Source organism: Puma concolor, chromosome B1, assembly GCF_028749965.1.
Source record: "Puma concolor isolate L17-30 chromosome B1, mPumCon1.1.hap2, whole genome shotgun sequence".
NCBI classification, from domain to species: domain Eukaryota; kingdom Metazoa; phylum Chordata; class Mammalia; order Carnivora; family Felidae; genus Puma; species Puma concolor.
This window is the reverse complement of record NC_141670.1, coordinates 20,756,288-20,777,762: the sequence shown is the minus strand read 5'-3', so window position 1 is coordinate 20,777,762 and position 21,475 is coordinate 20,756,288. Positions and strand designations below refer to the sequence as shown.

The following is a 21,475-nucleotide window of genomic DNA, read 5'->3' as shown; positions in this document are numbered from 1 at the left end:
CTCACTTCCTACTAATTTCTCAGCCAAAGCCAGTGACATGTGACCCTTCACTTGGCTGCAACTGCTTGTAACGAGGCCACACGTTTCCTCATAGTAGTTTCTCATTGATTCTCAGACTGTTCCTTCTTCCTCAAAACTTATTCTTCCATACACTTTCATGAAACGCCTGTTAGTTTTCTGGGTGTCCTCCAAGTTGTTCATCTTTTCTTTGTGGAGTCTTCTTCCTCTGCTAGAATGTTAGTGTTTAGCAATTCCCAAATATTTAACTCCAACTCTTACTTGTCTCTGTAGCTCCAGAAGTGTTTGTCCAGTAGCCCCCTAGCTTTCAACTAAACTCTTTGCAGTGTCTTCCTCTTCCCTGCCCCTCTTTCCTTGGAGAGAACATAAGGAGTTGGTGAACCAGTATTTATTCACTTACCCAGTTTCAAAGCTTGGCATTATCAGACACCATTCCTGTCTCTCATCCTTTATTTCTTTTGCCAATCAGTCCTGTTGATTGTATCTTCTAAATGCCAAACTCTCTTCATCAGGCCAATGACACCTTAATTTATGTCCTTATCACCTTAGCATAATCTTCTGGTACTTTCTACCTGATCAATCTACTTCCAGTTTCTTTCCCATGCAGACCATCTCCTATAAACAACAATAGAAGTTATCTTTATAAAAACAAGTGTGACCACAATACCCCTCTACTTAAAAAGTCTTGGTGATGCTCCATAGTCAGTAAGACAAAATCCAGTTTCCTTCCTGTGGTGATCCAGCCTCAGTGTCAGTATCTTGACATAGTCATGTAGTCCCTATGGTTAATGCCATCATGACTCGGCCAACTGAGTATGGTGTGAATGTTTTGAAATCTATGCTAAAATGGGAGTGCAGGATGGGATTCTGAAAACATGGAGGCCCAAGTCAATATTAGCACAAAGCCTTAGTTGTAAACTTAGTAAGTATAAACATTTATATATCACTTACTGCGAGCCAGGTACTATCTGAATACTTTCTGTGCATTTACTCATTTAATCCTCCTAAGAGTCCTTGAGATATGTATTATTATTTTTATTGCCATTTTGTCAATGAGGTAAATGAAACACAAAGAGAGCAACCACTTGCTCAAGGTCACGTACAACAGGATTTGACCTGAAGTAGTCTTGCCCTAGAAATAGGCTCGTATGCACTTGCTATAGTGCTTTACTAGCTTTACACAGAGGTAGTGGAGTTGCCCAACCTTAGAAAATGATTACAGCCTGTGCAAGGATTTATGCTAATCAAAGACAAAGAGCGACAGCCCAAGCTGGTGGTGGCGGAGAGGAACAGCGACCTTAACTGGGCCCATAACATTGTAAGAACCCTTGCCTCCACATCTTCCCAGTGCCTACAACTCCTCTACCCAACACACACACACACACACACACACACACAGTCCATGGGAAGCTTCTGAGACCAGAAGCAGAATCACTACCACAGAGAATAATGGTGGCCCCAGATATGTGGGAATGACAAGATGAGTGCAGTGTAACAAAGAGCAACAAGAATGAAAACCAGGACCGATCAATCTGTAAAACTGGACACGGTCTCTGTTCCTCTCTGCACTATGGGTTTGGACTGAAGACTGGCTCTGAGAACTAACTTAGCCACCCCCCACTCCATTCTTGATGGCTGGGGGTGGAGATGTCAGGGAAAGGCAGATGTCTCTTACAATTTCTGCTAATCAGGATAATGAAGAACAGTATGCAATTGATTTTAGCATCCAAAGACATAATGCTCTCAGAGCTCCATGCTGAGGAAATGAGTCAGACTAATATCAGTGCAACAGAGGAAGAGCATTTTAATAGTGGGTCTAGCTGGGATAAGCCAGAGGCAAGACCAAGAAAACAAAATTGTTCTGTCCATGAAAAATTAGTGAAGAATTTGGAGGTTTCATGGGTAACCTAGGAGGAAAAAGGTCAAGAGGGGGAAGTGGTAAGACTGGGGAATAGGATATGAAGAAAGAATGTGTCAATATGACAGGGAGTTGGATAAAAGGCAGCCAGAGAGAAGTTCTGGGCTACGGCCAAAGATCTTTAAAGAAGAACAGGGGTGTCCAAATAGCTGTGGTATAAATTTCTCTTCCTTCTCCCCTATCTTATACCGTTAACTCCAAATTTTCAGTGGAACGCACTATACCACACAGGATGCCTTGTTTCCATGGGATTTTGAGAAAACAAAGCAAAAGAGGTTGTGTTCTGCCTTGGAAATGATGTGGGATGGAGAAAAAGAACCGCCATAAGAAACCAGACTCGAAAGAAATCAAGAATTCAGCAGAAGCAGGAAATAATAGGAAAACAAACAAAAAGCCATTAGCTCCAAGCATTCTAAAAGATGTCCGCATTGAGATTAGGTTTCCTGCTGTATATGTGACGGAGATATGGTTACTCCAACAGTTTTGAAGACTTGGGGACACTCGGGTAGCAGACATTTGAATTAGGTAAGTAAAGTGGGTATGTTTTCTATGCCACAAACTTACATGTTTATTTTTCTAATTGGATTTCAAGACTGTATTTGATAGGCTTGAAGAGATTACATGTTTATTTTTCTAAATGAATTTCAAGACTGTATTTGATAGGCTTGGAGAGACCTAATCTCACTCCTGATCCATTATGTCACACAGTTAAGAGTCTCTCTCCTCCCAGGGCTGCATGTGACTTCCAGGGCTTGTGGTGGGCGAGCTTTGCACAGTGCCACTATAACCACCTGTCTCTGCTGTAGCCATGGAGCCTTCCAGGCTCTGTCGTCGGTCATCAATCCCCACAGATTGTACCTTCCTCCTCTTCCTTTGCAGAGATGCAGGGCAAAGCAAAAAATTCTTTGAATTTCCCATCAGTTCTTCCTTTTTCCCCTCAGGCAAATTGTGAGGGGTGGAAAGCGCTCAAATTTTAATCTTTTTTCTTATGTCTGAAACTTGTATCTTTTGTTTCTGGTATTTGCAGCTGTGACAATCCTTTGTGGAGGCAACATGTGGCTGGAACTAGCCAGGATAGGGGAAAACAATATATAAGAAAAAAGTATAAACTAATACCTACAAATGTTGTTCAGTTACATTTGCCTTATACCCTCCCTTCCTCATTAGTTCAAATGATTCTTTGTAAAATGACCATCCTGCAAAGTAATGAAAATGTATTTTCTTCCATTGCTAATTTCTTCTTGGATCTATCATTAACTATCTAAAAATTTTAAAAGTTGGGTACTCTGTGTCAGGCATCAGCAAACTATGGCCCATGGGTTAAATTGGCCCACTGCCTGTTTTAATATTGTTTTTTAAGTTTATTTATTTTGAGGCAGAGAGTCCAAGTGGGGGAGGAGCAGAGAGATTGGAGAGAGAGAACTCCAAGCAGGCTCGGGGCTTGATCTCCTGAATTGTGAGATCATGATCAGAGCCGAATCAAGAGTAGGACACTTAACTGATTGAGCCACCCAGGTGCCCCTGTTTTAATATTTTTAAATGGTTGAAAAAAAATCAGATGATTAATATTTTGTGACATGGAAAAATCATATGCAATTTAAATTTCAGTATCCTAAAATAATGTTTTATTGCAACACATTTATGTTCACCCATTATATTTTGTCTGGCTGCTTTCACCCTACAATCACACAGCTAAGTAGTAGGAACAGGGACTGTGTGGCCCACAATACTTACAGTATTTAATATCTGGCCTTTTACAGAAAACGTTTGTCAATCTCTGCCCTACCTATTGTCAGGATTTTACAGTTTTCCTTATCTAGGTTGGACTGTCCATCCTGCCACCCAATATCCCCCAGTTTTTAACCCTGAAAATTATTTGGTATTCTGGTGGTAAAGAAAGAGAACTCTAATCTCTTTCCTGGTTAATCTGGGTTCACATATGTTTTGTCATTTTTTTTCCCTTAACTTAGAATCACCCAGGTGCCCCTCACATAATTGTATTTTCAGTAATAGGGTTTTCAAAGTAAAAGCTGAGGATTTATTTTCATACTTTTCCAATATTCTTCATCTGCATTAGGAAATCTCTATCAGCCTATATTTCCTTATTTTGGGAAACGTCCCACCTAATTGCCTGATTTCTCTCCTTAATTAACAATCTTTATCCAAATATATTTAATACTTTCAATCTTATATGCTGTAGGGGTGATAGGAGGCTAGGAAATAAGGTATAGATTATTTTCTTTGTACTTTTAAATTATTTTTTAACTTTATTTATTTTTTTGAGAGACAGAGAGAGAGAGAGAGAGAAGGGCAGTGAGAGAGGGACAGAGAGAATCCCCAAAGCAGGGCTTGATCCCGTCAGATCATGATCTAAAGTCAAATGATAGATGCGCTCAACCTACTGAGCCACCCAGGGGCCTGTTTTTTATTATATCCTTTTATTTGACCCCCTCCCAACGTGATATGTCCTGGGAAGCAAGCGTTCCACACAGAACTACACTATTGCAGCTCTGATGAGGTTTACATTGAGTAGCGCAAGTGGGGTAAATATATAGACCTTTCAAAAATATAGTGAAAAATGTAAGAAACAGGGTATCGTGGTTAAGACTCTACAAGAGCTGAGCCATGTAAAGACTGATGAAGAGCAAATATGGACAGAATAGTCTGAAATACAAGGGTACATGTATTGAATGAGTGACTTTTGAAAGAAGAGGACATAAACTGGTTATGGAGGAAAGGGCAGCTCAGACTGGGGTAAACACTAACATTGTATGTGGAGTGCAGCAATTCGGTATTTGGAACCTAGTCATAGAAAGTCTGAAGTGGCAGTAATGAGAGATGGCATGGTAATTAGATAGGGGGAGAATGGAGGAAAGTAAGAAGAGCCTTGAAACATTATTTATGTATGTGGATTTGATATAATTAGTTGATACGATTATATATAGTAATTAATTGATTTAATTATTCATAAGTTTAGGTTTTTGAGCAAGAGAGGTACCTAAGAAAAATCCTGAGTAGCATGATTTTCTCAATGCAAAGGTCAGATCAGCGCTTCTCACTCAGGAGCGCTTTTGCCCTCACCCCCTGCTCTACCCTCCTTGGGTGGGGGGTATTTGGCAATCTCAGAAGACACTGTTGGTTATCACAATTGGGGAGGCAGGGTGCTACAGGCATCTAGTGGGAGGAGGTCAGGTGTGCAGCTAAATATAAAACACAGGACAGCCTTCTACAACAAAGAATCATCCAGCCCCAAATGTCAATCATGTCAAGATTGAGAAACTCTGGGCTGGATTCAGGGAGAGAAGTAAAGTGCTTAGATTTTGCCCAAAAGTATAAGAACTAGGTCACAGTTCTTCAAGTGATCCCTTGTTTATACAATTTCTTCAACCAATGAACCCACAAATCTAGTATGAAGAGTAAAGATAAAATCATTTATGTTCAAACTTAGAAATATTCCAAAATTAATTTTACATTCTGCTCTTAAGACGTGTTTCCACTCACCAACAGGGATGAATCTCAGAAACAATGAACGAAAAAGCAAGTCAAGCAAGAATATATTCAGTATGATACCATTTATATAAGGTTTGAAAACAGTGAAACTAAACAATATATTATTTGGGGATATATACATATAGCTATATGAAAAAATGAAGGAATGATAGCACCAAGATCATACAGAATAATATTTACGTTTGCAAAGGGGAATGAGTTTGGAGAAAAGCACAGGGGTCCTTAAATAGATTGATTATATTCTATGTTTTAGGTTAGGTAGTGGGTTCTTGGGTGTTTCTTTTGTTATTGTACTTTATAATGTACATAAATGTCATATATTCTTTTGGGTGTATAAAAAATCACATATAAAAAGAATCATAAAATTCAGTATAATAGAAGGGTGGACACTAAAGATTTTTTTTCCTTTAAGTTCTATCACCACCTGCAGGTTAAAATTAGGTACTGCGAAAACAGTTCTTTTCCAAGGCCAAATTAGTGAGTATCAAAATACAGTAAATGAACTCTGCAAGGCATTTGGGATATAAAGAACTCCCAAAGGCAGGGTTTTTGCTCTCACCATACGTAAATCCATCTGTGGATAGAGAACACTGAACACGTTAAGGAGATAAATGAGATAGCACAAAATGTTACACTGTGAGCATCCCTGGTCAGTGTCAGGTGGCAGATCAAAAAAACAGAAAAAAATGCCATTTTACACAGCATGACAACTGACTTAGTTCGCCATCAGAATCCAACTCCTTGACTTGATTCGTTTTGCTACTACCTTAGGCCAGGCCTTAATTACTTCATGCCAGTTAACACCCACCGAGCCTGTTGCTCTGCTCCTCCCTCTAGCCTGTTGTAAACATTGCCGCTAGATTAAATTCTTTAAATAACTACTTCATTCTATCATTGTTTTTTCCAAAGCCTCACTGCGATTTTACACTATCTACAGAACAAAGCTCATTCTCTTCAGATTGACAGTTAAGATTTTTCTACGGTCTGTAGCAAATATACAGATACCTGTTCATCAGTCTTGGCTATCCTCTCTTGCCTCCGCATTCCGAAACCCGTAAGAATCCTCTACTTCACCCAGGCTGGTTTCTGCATTATCCATCACTAATTCTGGTTGTACTATGTGGCTGAAATGTGCCCCTTTCCGCTTACGCCTTATGCCCCCTCTCTCATGTTTAATATGTGTATAAAGTTGTTCATAAATGTGGGAAACTGAGATACAGTTTCAATGTGTATCTCTGAGAGGCCACACATGTCCCCCATCTACATTTCCCCCAGACTGTTGCCCCTAATTTCATTCTACACAGAAATCCTGGAGCCATCATTATCTTCGAAGCAATATATCAATATTCTCTCTCTGAATTCCCAAAGCACTTACTGTCTGTATCATTTATTTGCCATATTCATACACTACTGATACTAAATCGATTCATTTGCACTAGGTTTATTTTCTGAATTAGATGTTAAGTTTTTGGAAGTCTGGAATAATTTTATAGTTTTTCAGGTTTTTTCTTTCCTCTGTTCTCTGCTAAGATCAGTAATGCTCATATTTGAGTTGGAGGGTCTCTTTTATTTTTTTATTAAAAAAATTTTTTTCAATGTTTATTTATTTTTGACAGAGAGAGAGAGACAGGGCATGAGCAGGGGAGGGGCAGAGAGAGAGGGAGACAGAAATCCGAAGCAGGCTCCAGGCTCTGAGCTGTCAGCACAGAGCCCAATGCGGGGCTCAAACCCACAGACTGAGAGATCATGACCTGCGCCCCGGAGCGTGTCTTTTTTTTTTTTTTTTTTTTCAACGTTTTTTATTTATTTTTGGGACAGAGAGAGACAGAGCATGAACGGGGGAGGGGCAGAGAGAGAGGGAGACACAGCATCGGAAACAGGCTCCAGGCTCCGAGCCATCAGCCCAGAGCCCGACGCGGGGCTCGAACTCACGGACCGCGAGATTGTGACCTGGCTGAAGTCGGACGCTTAACCGACTGCGCCACCCAGGCGCCCCGCGGAGCGTGTCTTTTAAATACAAAAATTTCTCAGACTACTCCCCTCACTAAACAGGCATAATAGTATTTTGACATTTTTTAGAGACCATAAATTTAAAAGGCATAATGACAATGTTGATTTCAGTAATGCTTTTAAATTCACTTGAATGGTTTTAATAAGAGTAGCTTCTACATATTTAAAAATAAAAACATGTATAAAAACAAAATGATGATAGTGATAATAATAATGACAACTAATGTTTTGGAGCCTTACCATGTGCCAGTAATCTTTTCCACTCATTCTCTTAGTTAACCAAAAAATCCCTCCAAAGAGTACAGTAGACCTCACTTCCACCCCGGCTCTACCACTTGGAGCTGTCAGAATTTTGGTAATTTACTTAAATTCTTGCTTGTAAAATGGAAAGAATGCAGAATCAATCTCTTCAGGATAGTTGGGAAAATTACGAAAATCACAACAGAGAAAATGTTTCACTTGGGCCTTGTACAAAATAAACACTACTTGAAAAAAAAAAAATCCCTACAAGGTAGGCAACATGACTGCCTCCCTTTCATTTTATAGATGGGGCAATTGAGGAAAGGATAAATAATTTGCCCAAGATCTTAGAGTGGGGGAATTAAAATGGGGCCCAGGGCACCCTGTCCTTTGGATGCCCACAGCATTTTGTATTCTTACAAGACAGAATTTATTTATACATCCTATTTTTCCATCATTCACTAAAACATGAGCCCTTCAAGAGCAGGGACTATGTGTTACCTAAATAATTATCAATGTTAGACACACAGAATGTATTAAAACATATATGACAAAGTCTCATAGCAATGAGACTGAGCCTGGGTATAGTTTCAGGAAGAGCTTTATTTACCTGAATTATGTATTGAGATATGGTTCTATTAACTGGCTTTTGAACAATTTCTGTTGGTTATGAGAACAACTTGTTGGAACCTAAATGTCTATTCCTCCTCCTTCTATTTTGCTTAAAACAAACCCATCTCACAAACTGTCTAAAAATAGAATGCCCTTGCACTCAAGTAAAACTGAAGGTGTTTTAAGTTTTCAGAGAGGGACACTGAAGGCCTTAAAAGTCACCATCACATTTTTCGTGTGTATGTGTTGAATGTTAAGAAGGAAACAGCAGGCCCCCAAGAGAATCATGAGTGCCAACCCCCAAATCAGAAAACCAAGACCTAATACCTAACCTGACTGCAGTTTCAACACCCCAGAAATGTAACCTTTAACCAGTCAACCTGGAATTACTTGGTCAACAGGTTAGTAATCCATCTGGTAGGCCTTTCTATTCTACATAGGAAGGCAACCTTGCCAGAAACAATGCACTCTTTGCTAATAATTTCCTTTTTCCAACCCTTCTGCCTTTAAAAAACTTTCCTTTGCTACTGCTCCAATAGATCTCCTTTCTATTTGGTACATGGGATGCTGCTCAATTCACGAATTGAATAAAGCCAATTAGATCTTAGAATTCACTCAGTTGAATTACGAATTTTTACGGAGAACCTATCAATTCATTCTCGACAGAGGTACCGATGAGATAGGAGCATCAATAAAAAGAGAATTCAGACACTAGTTTTAAGCGAAATCTCCTTCTACTAAATTTTGATTGAAATCATCTGGCTCTTCCAAGAAAAAACTGGGACATTAGTCCAAGGTGGTGTTCATTACTAACATTTAGGATTCTCCCGCTGACTAGCTATATACAGTTAAGTGGTTTGGCCAATTAACTTCCCATGATTAATGCCTACCGTGTAAAATCAGGACTACATCGTAAAGGCCCTTCTGTTTCCATCTCTTAGTAACTCGGATGTAGGTGTACAGTGGACAGAAGAACGACTTTCGTCTTTTCTCCTCTTTCCGGCTAGAGTCCGGAGCAGGCACCCACACGAAAAACCAGAACGAGCTTCCGGTTTTCCAGCTAAGGAGGGGGCTCAATCTACTTCCGCACAGGCCCGGAGCCTCCCAATCACAGAGCAGCGCCGGGATCTCACAGCATGCCGGGATTTGTAGTTATCCCTCTCGTGGAGGAGGTACGGGGGGCGGGGTTCATAAACCAGGATCCAGTTGGCATTCTGGGATATGTAGTCTCTGGTTGTTCGTATAGTCACCGCCAGGCTAAAGAGCCCGAGGTGACACCAAAGACTTCGGCGGTCACATGACTCCAGCCTAGAGCGTCGATCGCACTGCGGCTCCCGCCCCGGCGAATTCTCGCCCCCGCGCGGCCGTTGCCGAGGAGACGGCGCAGTCTCACGGCGCGTTGCCCCCTCTGCAGTCCCCCCGCCCCTCTTCTCCCACCACAATGAGATCCTAAGATGGCGGTGGCTGCGGCGGTTGGCGCCGACTAGCTAAGGTAGAGAAGGCGGCCATTGGGCCCTAGGCAGCCAGGGAACTTGTGGGCGCTCCCTGCTCTGGTCTCTGAGGGAGGACCCCTGCCGGTGGCGGGTCGCAGGGCCTGGCCGCCACTCCACCCTTGGCAGGAGGGGCTGCTTCGTTTACAGGTAATGCTGCGCGTCCCCAGCCCTTGGCAACCGAGGGCAGCGCGGCGCAGGGGCGGGAGAGCAACGGCTCTGGGACACTTGACCCTGTAGGCCCTGGCCTCGGGCCCACACCTCTCTGTGGGTTCCTGGGTTTTCACGCCCCTTTCCCCGGGCCAAACGCCGCGATCTCCGGGTGAGCACCTAGGGACGGGTTAGCGACTGCCGAGCCCCCTTCCTGCCTCCGCGCCCCTCATTTTCTGGCTCCGGAGAGGGGGGCCGCCCTGCGTCTCGTGTGCTACGGAACGTCCCTTGCAAGTGGAGGAAGCGGAGCGGGGGCTGTGGTTTGGTTGCCAGGGACAGGGCTCGAGTTCTCCACAGCTAGGGGCCTTAGTGGCCTTAGTGTACGTGACTGCGCCCCCTCCCACCCCACTCCCAAATTCCATCGTGTGACGCTCTCGGTGTCCAGAATTTTGGGTGCCGAAGGCCAAGTGCGGAGCGACGCGACTTTCGGGTTGGGATTTTTGAGTAGCGGATTTTTGCTGTCTTGGGTATTCTTAGAGCAAAAAGGCTAGGGGTGGGGTGGGGAGGCTTTCCTGACTTTGGCAAAGAGGTGGTTTATACTTGTGAGAGGAATGTTGGTTAATTTAGCAACCCCCCTCCCCCCCCGCATTGTTTCCCTTCTGCACGTCCAGTTAGAAAGGGCCTAAGATGGGGAAAACTAAATGCCAAGTGGGATTCGGGAAACATTGCTTGCTTTGCAGAAATGGTGTTTGGGGATTGGATAGTAGGCCCTGCTAGGGAGGCGGGTCATCCAAACTTTTCATCCTGCGGCTCACTTCTCGGGAGCTCGTCTTCTCTGATTTTTTCTTTTTTTCTTTATTATTTTCCCCCCTTTTTTCACCGGTTTGAGGTCTGTGTCATGTGCCTTATGAGTAACGGATCGTAATTTGGCGCTGGAAGAAGCGGGCTTTCTGGGCGCCCCTATCACCCCCGCCTCATAACTGCTTTCCAGACTCCGCCTTCTGGTATTCTCTGGTTACCGGAGTGGGTGTTAGAGAGCTTCGCGTGCACCTGCTCTTTTCTTTCCCTATCACCTTCCCGGTGAGAGTCCTGGAAACCATTATAAGGAGTTTTTGAACAGAAGGTAAACATGTGTGTATATCGTGACAAGGTTATTTTCTTTTAAGTAGCTAGCTTTCAAGTAAATCTTTTTTCATCATTGGAAATGCAAAGCTCTAGAATAGTTTCAATGGCAGAAAGTTAATGACTTGATTTTGGCTTGGATGTTTACATGAAAATTAGGGTGATCATTTTCATTATGCACCAAAGTAGATATTAATGTATCACATTGTTGTTTGGAAGATTTAATCACTTAAGTATATCATAGTTTTCCAAGAGGATTAAGGTAACCAGTCTAAAATATTGCTAAATTGGATTTTTCCTTTTCTGTTCATTTTTATAAACATGTTTTAGGCTATAAATATAGTATTTATTATTCTGTACCTTATAGTGTAAGTAAAGAATTTACTAAAGTGACTTTTTTTGTTTTAAATCACAAGCAGGCAACAGCTTTGAAGTGTGAAGCAGAGAAGGAGCCGTTTCTGAGCTTTAAAACTAGTTTTAAACAGGTAATTTGACCTAATTATGTAGGTTATCGTCCTTTGTGTTATAGTTGAAGACTATATAGCGGAGACTGCTGCATGGTTGAGGTTCCTCTCTACTTAGTAAACAGACATTCTGGGTTTGCTGCCCTGTTTGCCTTGTTTTTTGGCATGCCACTTTGGTCTGCCTCCATACTTTTGCCAGAAAAGAGCCATGTTATTCCTAATTACTAAATAGTGGAATAGTTGAAGCACTGCATTTTGAATTGTCTTTGTCTTCACAGAATTTCTTCAGCCCATTTGTGTTTGAATTTGTCCTGTAACAGCTATTGGATAGCCTCTCTTTCCAAATCCACTTAATCTTAAGTCATTTTCTATAACTTTTCTATTAATTGACTTTCTATTTTTTATTCACAAATTCCTCTACTTATTTAGGCTTGTGATATTTACTCTTGACTGAAGTTTTGCTTTTTTTTTTTTTTTTTTTTTTTTTTTTTAGGGGTCTAAAAGTACTTTAAATGTTAGTTTCTATGCTCAGTGCATTGTCAGATGCTGGTTATTTAAAGATATTCTCTGACCAGCAAAAAAAAAAAAAAAAAAAAGTCAATGAAAGTTCACTTAGGAAAAGTTAAGTAATTGTTTCCTAAGGACAGTTTAGAAATTAAATGACTAAAGGATGAGGGTCAGAAGAAATTTTTCTTAAAAAGCATTTTAGAAATAATTGCCCTTTTAAGAAAAATGTCAGAGTCTGAATTTAATTCCATTGTTGAAATTGTAAGACAACCCATTTTCTTTATTTTTTTTTAAAAAAAAAATTTTTTTTTTTTTAACGTTTATTTATTTTTTTGGGACAGAGAGAGACAGAGCATGAACGGGGGAGGGGCAGAGAGAGAGGGAGACACAGAATCGGAAACAGGCTCCAGGCTCTGAGCCATCAGCCCAGAGCCCGACGCGGGGCTCGAACTCACGGACCGTGAGATTGTGACCTGGCTGAAGTCGGACGCTTAACCGACTGTGCCACCCAGGCGCCCCAAGACAACCCATTTTCAAAATAGACTATATCCTTGCTTTCCAGGAAAGCAGATACGTCCTTAGCTCCCTTATGATCTAAACCAACTATAGGGAGAAAATACAGATTGGCAGTTGACTTGTATCTTTATTAGTATTCTCAGTATTTTTGTTAATTGGGAGACTAATAGGACAAGAAAAATTGAACTCAGGAAAGGTCAAATGTGAGTGTGCATTTCTTTTTTTTAATTAAAAAAAATTTTAATGTTTTTTTTTTGAGAGAGACAGAGAGAGAGAGACAGAGGACAAGCAGGGAAGGGGCAGAGAGAGAGGGAGACACAGAATCTGAAGCAGGCCCCGGGCTCTGGGCTGTCAGCTCAGAGCTGGATGCGGGGCTTGAACCCATGAGCCTCGAGATCATGACCTGAGCCAAAGTCGGACACTCAACCGACTGAGCCACCCCAGGTGTCCCGTGAGTGTGTATTCTTTAACACTAGAGTGATATAGTAGGCATTTAGTAAATAAAAAGAACTATAAAACCAGTTATAAGACAATTTTCTTTTTAACATGTTAGGGAAGATGGATAAGATGGAATAAAAATGTAGGGCAATTGTGTTAACTCATGTTAGAAGACCTTTGGTTTCCTCATTAGAGGATTGGGCCATTTGTAAAGGAGACAAGTGTATTTGACACTTGGGAAAAATAGAAAAAGTATTTGGAATAATCGCACTAGGGAATTCATTAAGAAGCCAACAGAGTACATAGCAATACATTCATCTTACAAATTTAATTGAATGCCTACAGTGTGTGACTTAATGACAGTAAAGTACCGGAGATATGGCAGTGAGAAACAGACGAGGTACCTTATTTCATGGAGTAAACCTACATTTTGAAAGTGTGCATTTGTGTTTGTATAGTGTAATATGGTGTATCTTAATAGTGGACATAGCCAGAGCCATTTTATAACTTTCCCTGCTGTCAGACAGTTTATGAGTAGAAACAAAGAGAGCAGGTACTGGGTTTTATCACTAATTGATAGAATGAGCAAGTAGGTGAGGAAGTCAAAGATCCTTGCAAGGCATTTTTGGAATGGGTTACTTGGGTTTGTGTTTGGGGTTGAGTAAGGAAGCAAGAAGTTAATGGATTCTTAGAAGAATGACCAAGGGACTGGAAGTTTGCAGCAGGGTTAAGAGCGGGTTCTGCAGGAACGGGCAAGTGAGAGAAGTAGAATGCAAGGATTCAGGATCAGAAGGAGGGATTTCAGAACTTGAGGATCTTGAACAAATTATCAGTCCAGAGTGAAAAAGGCATTGGAATAGAGATGAGATGGACGTTGGGTCTCAAGCCACAGTCTTAGAAAAATCAGGAAAGCAGGAAATGAGGTGGAGAGTGAAACCATGAGCCACTTGTTACCAAGAAAAGTGCAAGATTGTCTTGAGGAGGACAATAGGAAGTGGTGTCCAAGTATGGGAGAGTGATATTTTTCATGACTAATTTGTTCAAAAGAGGAAGGTTAAGCATTAAATAAGAACGGTTTGCAAATGTGATCCTTTCCTCATGAGTCTGGAAGACCAGGAAGAGTAGTACTTCTTTTAGAAAAGATTTCTAGGGGCGCCTGGGTGGCGCAGTCGGTTAAGCGTCCGACTTCAGCCAGGTCACGATCTCGCGGTCCGTGAGTTCGAGCCCCGCGTCGGGCTCTGGGCTGATGGCTCAGAGCCTGGAGCCTGTTTCTGATTCTGTGTCTCCCTCTCTCTCTGCCCCTCCCCCGTTCATGCTCTGTCTCTCTCTGTCCCAAAAAAATAAACGTTAAAAAAAAAAAAAATTTTAAAGAAAAGATTTCTAAGGAAAGAGTGCTTTTAGAGGGACTTGGGATTTTGTTGAAGCAGAAGAAGTAGGACTATTTGGGAAGAAAGGGAAGATGTAGGGAGTTTGTTTGTAATGGTCCAGTGGAAAGGGATGACAGAAAGCTGTTACCAGTGAATATGGAGTTGGCAGTGAAGCCTGAGATTGCAGGTTGATGGTGGTAGCAGGGCCTACAGATTATCTGGGTGTTATATGTAATCCATGACAAGGAAGTGATAGATTTTGAGTATAAATTGTAGGGAGGGAGAGGATTTAGCAAGCAGAATTTAACTGACCTCTGTTCTCAGTTCTCTGAGCAAGGGTATATTTTGTTGATGTGAAATGTTCTGTGCAGAACAACTATACCATAAAATAGACTTGATGCAATACCTAGTACATAGTGAGGTGTAATAAAGTTTTTGTTGATTCAAATTGTTATATTTTGTTGTAGTCTTTTTATCCCCTTTCCCCCAATATCTTAAGTTTTTTTTTTTAATTTGAAGAGGGTAATTACAGAAGATATTTTAAATTCTAGAAAATTATGGAAATTTTAAGAAAATCTCAAATTGAAAGTGCTGTGGAAAACATCCTGTGTGATTTTTTTTTTTTTTTTTTTTTTTTTTTTATTAGGTACTTGACCATCTTAAGTATGGAGAAGAAATTGAGAAATTCCTCAAATGAAACTGATTAAACAACACATAATACCAAATACTTAAGCATTTTCTTCTCCGTTTCCATTAAAAGTGCTTAGTACAATTGGACACTGTATGAAGACTTTCAGAACAGTGTACCAGGTATTTTTATAATTAGTAAAAGAAACACCCCAAATAATGCAACCTTTAGAAAAATTTGTACAAATATATAAAGTACCACTTTTGGTTATTTTGTGACTCCAAGTAAATATTTAGAAAAAAACTGTACTTCCTATATTTCTAAAATAATTACAGTTTTCAAGAAGGTATTTCCAGAGATGGTTAGGAGTGATTTAATGCTATGTCAGAGATGATATCTGAATTTGAAGATTTTAGAAAAATAATTTTTTTTCTTCAGCTGATTAATTTCTTCTTTATATTCTTATTTCAAAGGTTAACCTTAGGTCAGTCATAGGTATTTATGTGGTAACTAATACTGTAATTATATATATGTATATATAAATAATTTTGTATAGTTAAGAATCTTGCAACAGGATTTTCTTCAGAAAGATCAGTCACTGAAAGTTTATGAATTGCCATAGTATTTTTGCATTTCATATCTTTGCAAGATAAGGGAGCCAAAAAAGTTCTAAATAGTCCAAATGATACCTTAGCAAAAATAACCAAAATGTCAAAAAATAGCTAAATGAAATTTATTCGTTGCAACTTAGTTTAGTAGGTCATAGGATGGGTGGAAGTGCTTGTTTAAAGTAGAAGAATTTTATTTAAAAAAATTTTTTTTTTTTTTTAAATATTAAAGGGGCACCTGGGTGGCTCAGTCGGTCAAGCATCCCACTTCGGCTCAGGTCTGATCTTTCCGTTTGTGAGTTCGAGCCCCGTGTGGTGCTCTGTGCTGACAGCTCAGAGCCTGGAGCCTGCTTTGGATTCTGTGTCTCCCTCTCTCTCTGACCCTGTCTCTCTGTGTCTCTGTCTCAAAAATAAATTAACATTAAAAAAAAAAAATTTTTTTAAAGTAGAAGAATTTTACTTTTATCCCCCTTTTTCCCATACCATCATCCATCCCTTGCACTGATTGTTTTCCAGTGGCTTCTTCACATTTTCTGTTTTATTGTCTTTCTATGAAATCTGCCTGGCAAAATCCTACCTTGGATGGATTCAGTGGAGTATTTTGGCCAAGGCTGATGAGCACAGCTGGGAAACATTCACACTGCAGATAGGTGCTCTCAGTGAATGTTGCCTGCTCTCACCTGAATCCTTAGTGCTGCCCACAGTCATTCTCCTTTATTCTTCTGAAATCTCTCAGACCCTGCCTCTCACCCTGACATTTAAGGCTCAGTCCTTTCTACTTCACATCTCTTACAGATGCCCTCCTCTTCCTACGAACAGATCTGCTAACCAGCCTCTATCTACTTTCTTCTTTCCCTCCTTTCCTCTGGTTTCAGTAAAAGAGGTGTTTTCTGCCTATCTTAAGCTAATCATTTTTCTTACACCTGGGGTCCCAGTTGCTCCTGCTTTTTCAGAGACCACCCACTATGTCCTTTCTTTTCTGCATCTTCAATATCTTCCTCTACTAGTTCTTGCCCAACAAATTTTAAACATGCTTTTAACAAAACTGTCTTCATGCCCATCTCTGCCTGCTTCCCTTCATAGACTGATTTCCTTGAAAAAAATTACCTAATGACCTCTTTTATCCTTGTCCCTTCCCATCAATAGATGCATTCCATATATGGGATTGACCCTCACCACCCTGCTGTAATTGCTCATTCTAAGGTCTTCAGTAACCTCCTTGTTGCTAAATCCAAGTGGACACTTCTCAGTACTTTTTTAACGTGACAAATACTTGGCATTCTTACCAGTACTCTCCTTCATTATACACTTTCCCCTTTTCTAACACACGCTCATTTCACTCCTGTTTTTTTGTACCTTTTTAGTGTTCTTTTCCTCCCTGTCTCTTAAATATCAGTGTCCCTACAGTCTCCGTCTTAAGGATCTTCCTTTTCATCCTCTCCCCAAGCCTTCTGTTCCACTTCAAGTGTTTTTCTGACTAGATGCCTTGCAAGTCTGTCTCCAGCTAGATTTCTTCTCAAACCCAGCACTGCTAAAACTGAATTTATCATCTTCTCTCAACAAAAACCTGTCCTTTCTCTAGTTGCTATAAACGTATCCTCATACACCCAGTTGTTCAAACTAGAAACCTAGGACTCAGTCTCTGACAGCTTTCTCACTGCTCCATGTTCCACATCATAGTAGTCACGAAGTCCTATTATTGATTCTGCCGTTGGAAGCTTACTTGAATTGGTCTTGTCTTCATACCTAGTATTTTGATGATTAGAAGTCTTTCCATTTTGTAGTTTAAAATAATAAAAACTATATAAAAACCCTAATGTATCTACAGAACAAAATTTAGAAGGCAGGCATCTATTTCTAAAAATGACTTTGATGTGGTTAGAGAGGTTAGCAGGAAGGAAAATACTTGCCTGCAACTTTGTACATTTTATAGCAGGAGATACCATCTTAGATAAATCAGCTGTTAATATATTGAGAATTGATCTACATGCAATTATTTCTTTAGCTTCATAGTAATACTTGTATAGGAGTGTGCCTTTTACATACACTTGGAATCATTAAGTTATTAAATATTCTTTCCTCATGAGTTTTTATCTCATAACTGTAGACAAAGTTGTTTATTCTGTAAACTTAATAGACTTTATTTGGTAAATGGTGTTTTAAAAGATTTAGAAAGTATTTGACCTACTTTTCCCAAACTGATTTTAATGTATGGTTTTTAAATTGTTTTAGAAGCTTAATAGTGTTCAAAGTCATTTAACCTACAAATAGATCCTTAGAAGAAGCTTTTCATTTTAGGGGGAGTTCATCATAATATAAAAATAAAATGTAGAATATTGTCTTTCCAGATATATTTTTAATTTATCTTTAAACTTTATTACTCTACTAATAGCACAGCATACACTATTTTAGGAAAACATTGATATGTAAGAGTTTTTACTTCCATTGTAATTTAAATTTTAAAGTTCTTGTATTTTTAAAGGTGGTATTATCTCTACTGCATATGTAGTTTTTGGAGCTCTTATTCTTTAATGTTATAAATTATATTGGTACATTTAGAAAAAAGCAGTTGCGGAATGTTTCATCTTATTGTCAGTTCACTGAACATACCTGTCTATGGGTATCAGTTATTTTGTAAAGTTCTTAAATAAATTTCTAGTATAAAAAACAATATAAAGTATTGCTGAAAATATATGAGAGGAGAGCAAAAATGATTACATTCTTGCCCCCACACCCAACAGTTGCTTTCATGCAAGCACTTTAGTATGTATCCTTAGTCTTTTAAAATCTATTGGCAGTTTTTGCATATTGCTTGTTTTCCTCTTCTTTACTCTATGATGTTATAAACACAGGCAATATCTTTCAGCCTTTGTAATTACATGGTTGAAGGCTACTTTTGCCCAGTAGCATCCAGCTTGTTGTTTAGCATTTAGTTTTCAGTTTTATCACAATTATAGCATAATGAACAATTCCTGCATTATAGTCTCCCTCCCCCCACATTTAAGTTTGTTTTCTTATATTAGCTGTGGAGAGATAGAATTACAGGGTCAAAACTCGGTTTTAGTTCTTGATATAGTACTGCCAAAATGCTTGCCAGAAAGGTTGTGCCAGCTTATGCTGTCACCATAGTGACTGAGCATTCCAGTTTCCCTTTGCTGGAAGATTACAGCAAAGGAATATGTGTAATATAGCAAATTTAATAGTCCCTTATTTTAATTTGCAGCTGGACTTTATTATTAGTATTTTTATCATTTTATGTTTACTGACTTCTTTTTAAATTGCCTGTTTATACTTGTTTTTCTTGGAGTTTTTTATTTAATGTTTTTATTTTGTTTTTTTCCCCCATAAATTCTTTGTATAGTAAAGATACTGATTTTATTTCATACTTCTTTCAGATTTTTTTCCCCAGTTTGTCAGTTACTACTTATTCTGTGTAAATTTAGGATTTACTTTCATGTGAATAAAATCCTTTTTATTTCTGCAGTCCATATTTGTAAGAACTCAGTTTTTAAAGCCCATCCTGTTTTCTTGCTTGTCTATCTGTCTGATTTTTATCTTCCTGATCTATATTTAATCTACTTAGATACTGCCTTGGTGTTATGGTATAAGGCAGCCTTTTTTACTTGTAAGAGAATTAAACTCTAAGGCATCCATTGTTTACTGAGAATTTATTTTTCTTCTGTGTCTGGACTGGTACTGGGTAGGTACCAGCCTTGGGAGAATTGAGAATTGTCACTTAAATCATTTTTCTGTGTTTTGTGTTTGAGATGAAGAATCCTGGTTAAGAAATGCTGTTAAATCTCTATGTTTATCAAAAGTATTAGCAGATTGTCCCATCAATTGGAAAATCCTACATCATCTTACATTGTAGTATTTTTATGAGGATTAAATGATAAAATGCTCATAAAATACTTAGCATGGTGGTTACCATATAGTAAGCAAAATGGATGTTAGCTATAATTAATTTTCCTCATTACATTTTTCTGATTGAGTATTTTTCAGCATTTTGGTGGGGGGTGCTGATACTAATTTACTCATATAGGCACTCAATATGATTGAATATCTCTTGGGGCTAGTTTTCTGCTCTCCCAACTTCTATTGCTACTTTTATTTTTCAGATATTTGTTTTGTCACATTCCAAGAAGAATCCCATTGGGAGTTCATTAAGCCTATATTTTTTTAAAAAATGAGATGTTTATAATACTTGTCTTCCCATTAGGGAAGATAGTTTGTTTTTGTACTTAACTAAATTTTCTATTGTCTTACCGAGTTTACTGGTGCTTCTTTACATAGGGCGAAATTACATTTAGTCCTAGGTGTTTTCTTTTTGCTCACTGTTAATCAGTGGCATCATTTTTCTCCAGGATATTTTCTCTGTGATTGTTGGTGATATTTTGAACTTCTCTAGGTTTTCTAATACATATTTTTAAGAACACTACCTTTTCTGTTTTCAGTGTTAATATTTCTGTTTCATATTTTTCCTTTTTTTTTTTTTTAACGTTTATTTTTGAGAGAGCACGCACATGTGCACACATGAGCTGGGTAGGGGCAGAGAGGGAGAGAGAATCTTAAGCACGTTCCTTGCTGTCAGCATATAGCCTGACGCCTTGAGGTCGGTCATGACTTGAGCTGAAATCAAGAGTTGGACGCTTAACCGACTGAGCTACCCAGGCGCCCGTCATATTTTTCCACTTTGTAGAACTTTGAAAACAATGTTAAATAACTGATATGTGTCATTCTTGTTTTTTATAGGGATGTCCTTCATGTTTTATTTTAATATTGTTGGCTGTTGGTGTAACATATACTTGTTTCACCTCAGATAATTATTAAAGTAGGGCGCCTACTTTAATAATTGGTTAAGTTGGTTAAGTGTCCAAATCTCAATTTTGGCTCAGGTCATGATCTCATGATTTGTGGGATTGAGCTTTGCATCAGGCTCTACCCTAATAGTGTGGAACCTGCTTGGGAGTCTCTCTCCCTCTCTCTCTGCCCCTCCCTGACTCATACTTCCTCTCTCTCTCTCTCTCTCTCTCTCAAAATAAATAAAAATAAAACATTAAAAAATTACAAAAAAAAAGAAAATTATTAATGTAATATATGCTCATTGAAAAAACCCACATGGCTCAGAGCCTGGAGCCTGTTTCCGATTCTGTGTCTCCCTCTCTCTCTGCCCCTCCCCCGTTCATGCTCTGTCTCTCTCTGTCCCAAAAATAAATAAAAAACGTTGAAAAAAAAAAAATTAAAAAAAAAAAAAATGGGGCGCCTGGGTGGCGCAGTCGGTTAAGCGCCCGACTTCAGCCAGGTCACGATCTCGCGGTCCGTGAGTTCGAGCCCCGCGTCGGGCTCTGGGCTGATGGGTCAGAGCCTGGAGCCTGTTTCCGATTCTGTGTCTCCCTCTCTCTCTGCCCCTCCCCCGTTCATGCTCTGTCTCTCTCTGTCCCAAAAATAAATAAAAAACGTTGAAAAAAAAATTTAAAAAAAAAGAAAAAACCCACAAACAGTATAATATATACAACTATAAGAAAGTGTCACTCTATTTGTACTGTTTAAAAAAATTTTTTTAATGTTTATTTTTGAGAGAGAGAGAGAGACAGCATCAGTCGAGGACGGGCAAAGAGAGAGGGAGGCACAGAATCTGAAGTAGGCTCAAGGCTCTGAGCTGTCAGCACAGAGCCCAAAGGGTTCCAACTCCCCAAGCTGTGAGATCATGACCTAATCTGAAGTCGGATGCTTAATTGACTGAGCTACCCAGGCACCCTTGTATTTGTACTTTTTAAGATTTTTCCGAATTAAGTGTTTGAATTTTATCACTACTTTTTTGAGATGCTAAAATTTAACCTCTCTGTAATCTGTTAATATATTATTGTAGTAGATACT

General features: G+C 39.4%; 2 protein-coding genes across 26 annotated transcripts in view; one reads left to right on the top strand and one right to left on the bottom strand.

Moving 5' to 3' along the window:
• The window catches only part of FGL1 (fibrinogen like 1), a 54,686-nt gene extending 45,350 nt beyond the window's left edge, over nt 1-9,336 (bottom strand). The window contains exon 1 of the mRNA XM_025933046.2: nt 9,199-9,336. The gene's annotated coding sequence lies outside the window, so the exon portion shown is untranslated. The remainder of the gene's footprint in view (nt 1-9,198) is intronic.
• Nucleotides 9,337-9,592: 256 nt separating this feature from the next.
• PCM1 (pericentriolar material 1) overlaps nt 9,593-21,475 on the top strand; it is an 84,586-nt gene continuing 72,703 nt past the window's right edge. For 8 of the 25 annotated variants that reach the window (XR_015249643.1, XR_015249638.1, XR_015249639.1 and 5 more), the window contains exons 1-3: nt 9,612-9,948; nt 11,487-11,555; nt 15,009-15,172. The gene's annotated coding sequence lies outside the window, so the exon portion shown is untranslated. Of the gene's footprint in view, nt 9,949-10,837; nt 11,072-11,486; nt 11,556-15,008; nt 15,173-21,475 lie in introns of all 25 variants that reach the window. The other 17 variants (XR_015249647.1, XR_015249646.1, XM_086702846.1 and 14 more) reach the window with 11 other exon arrangements.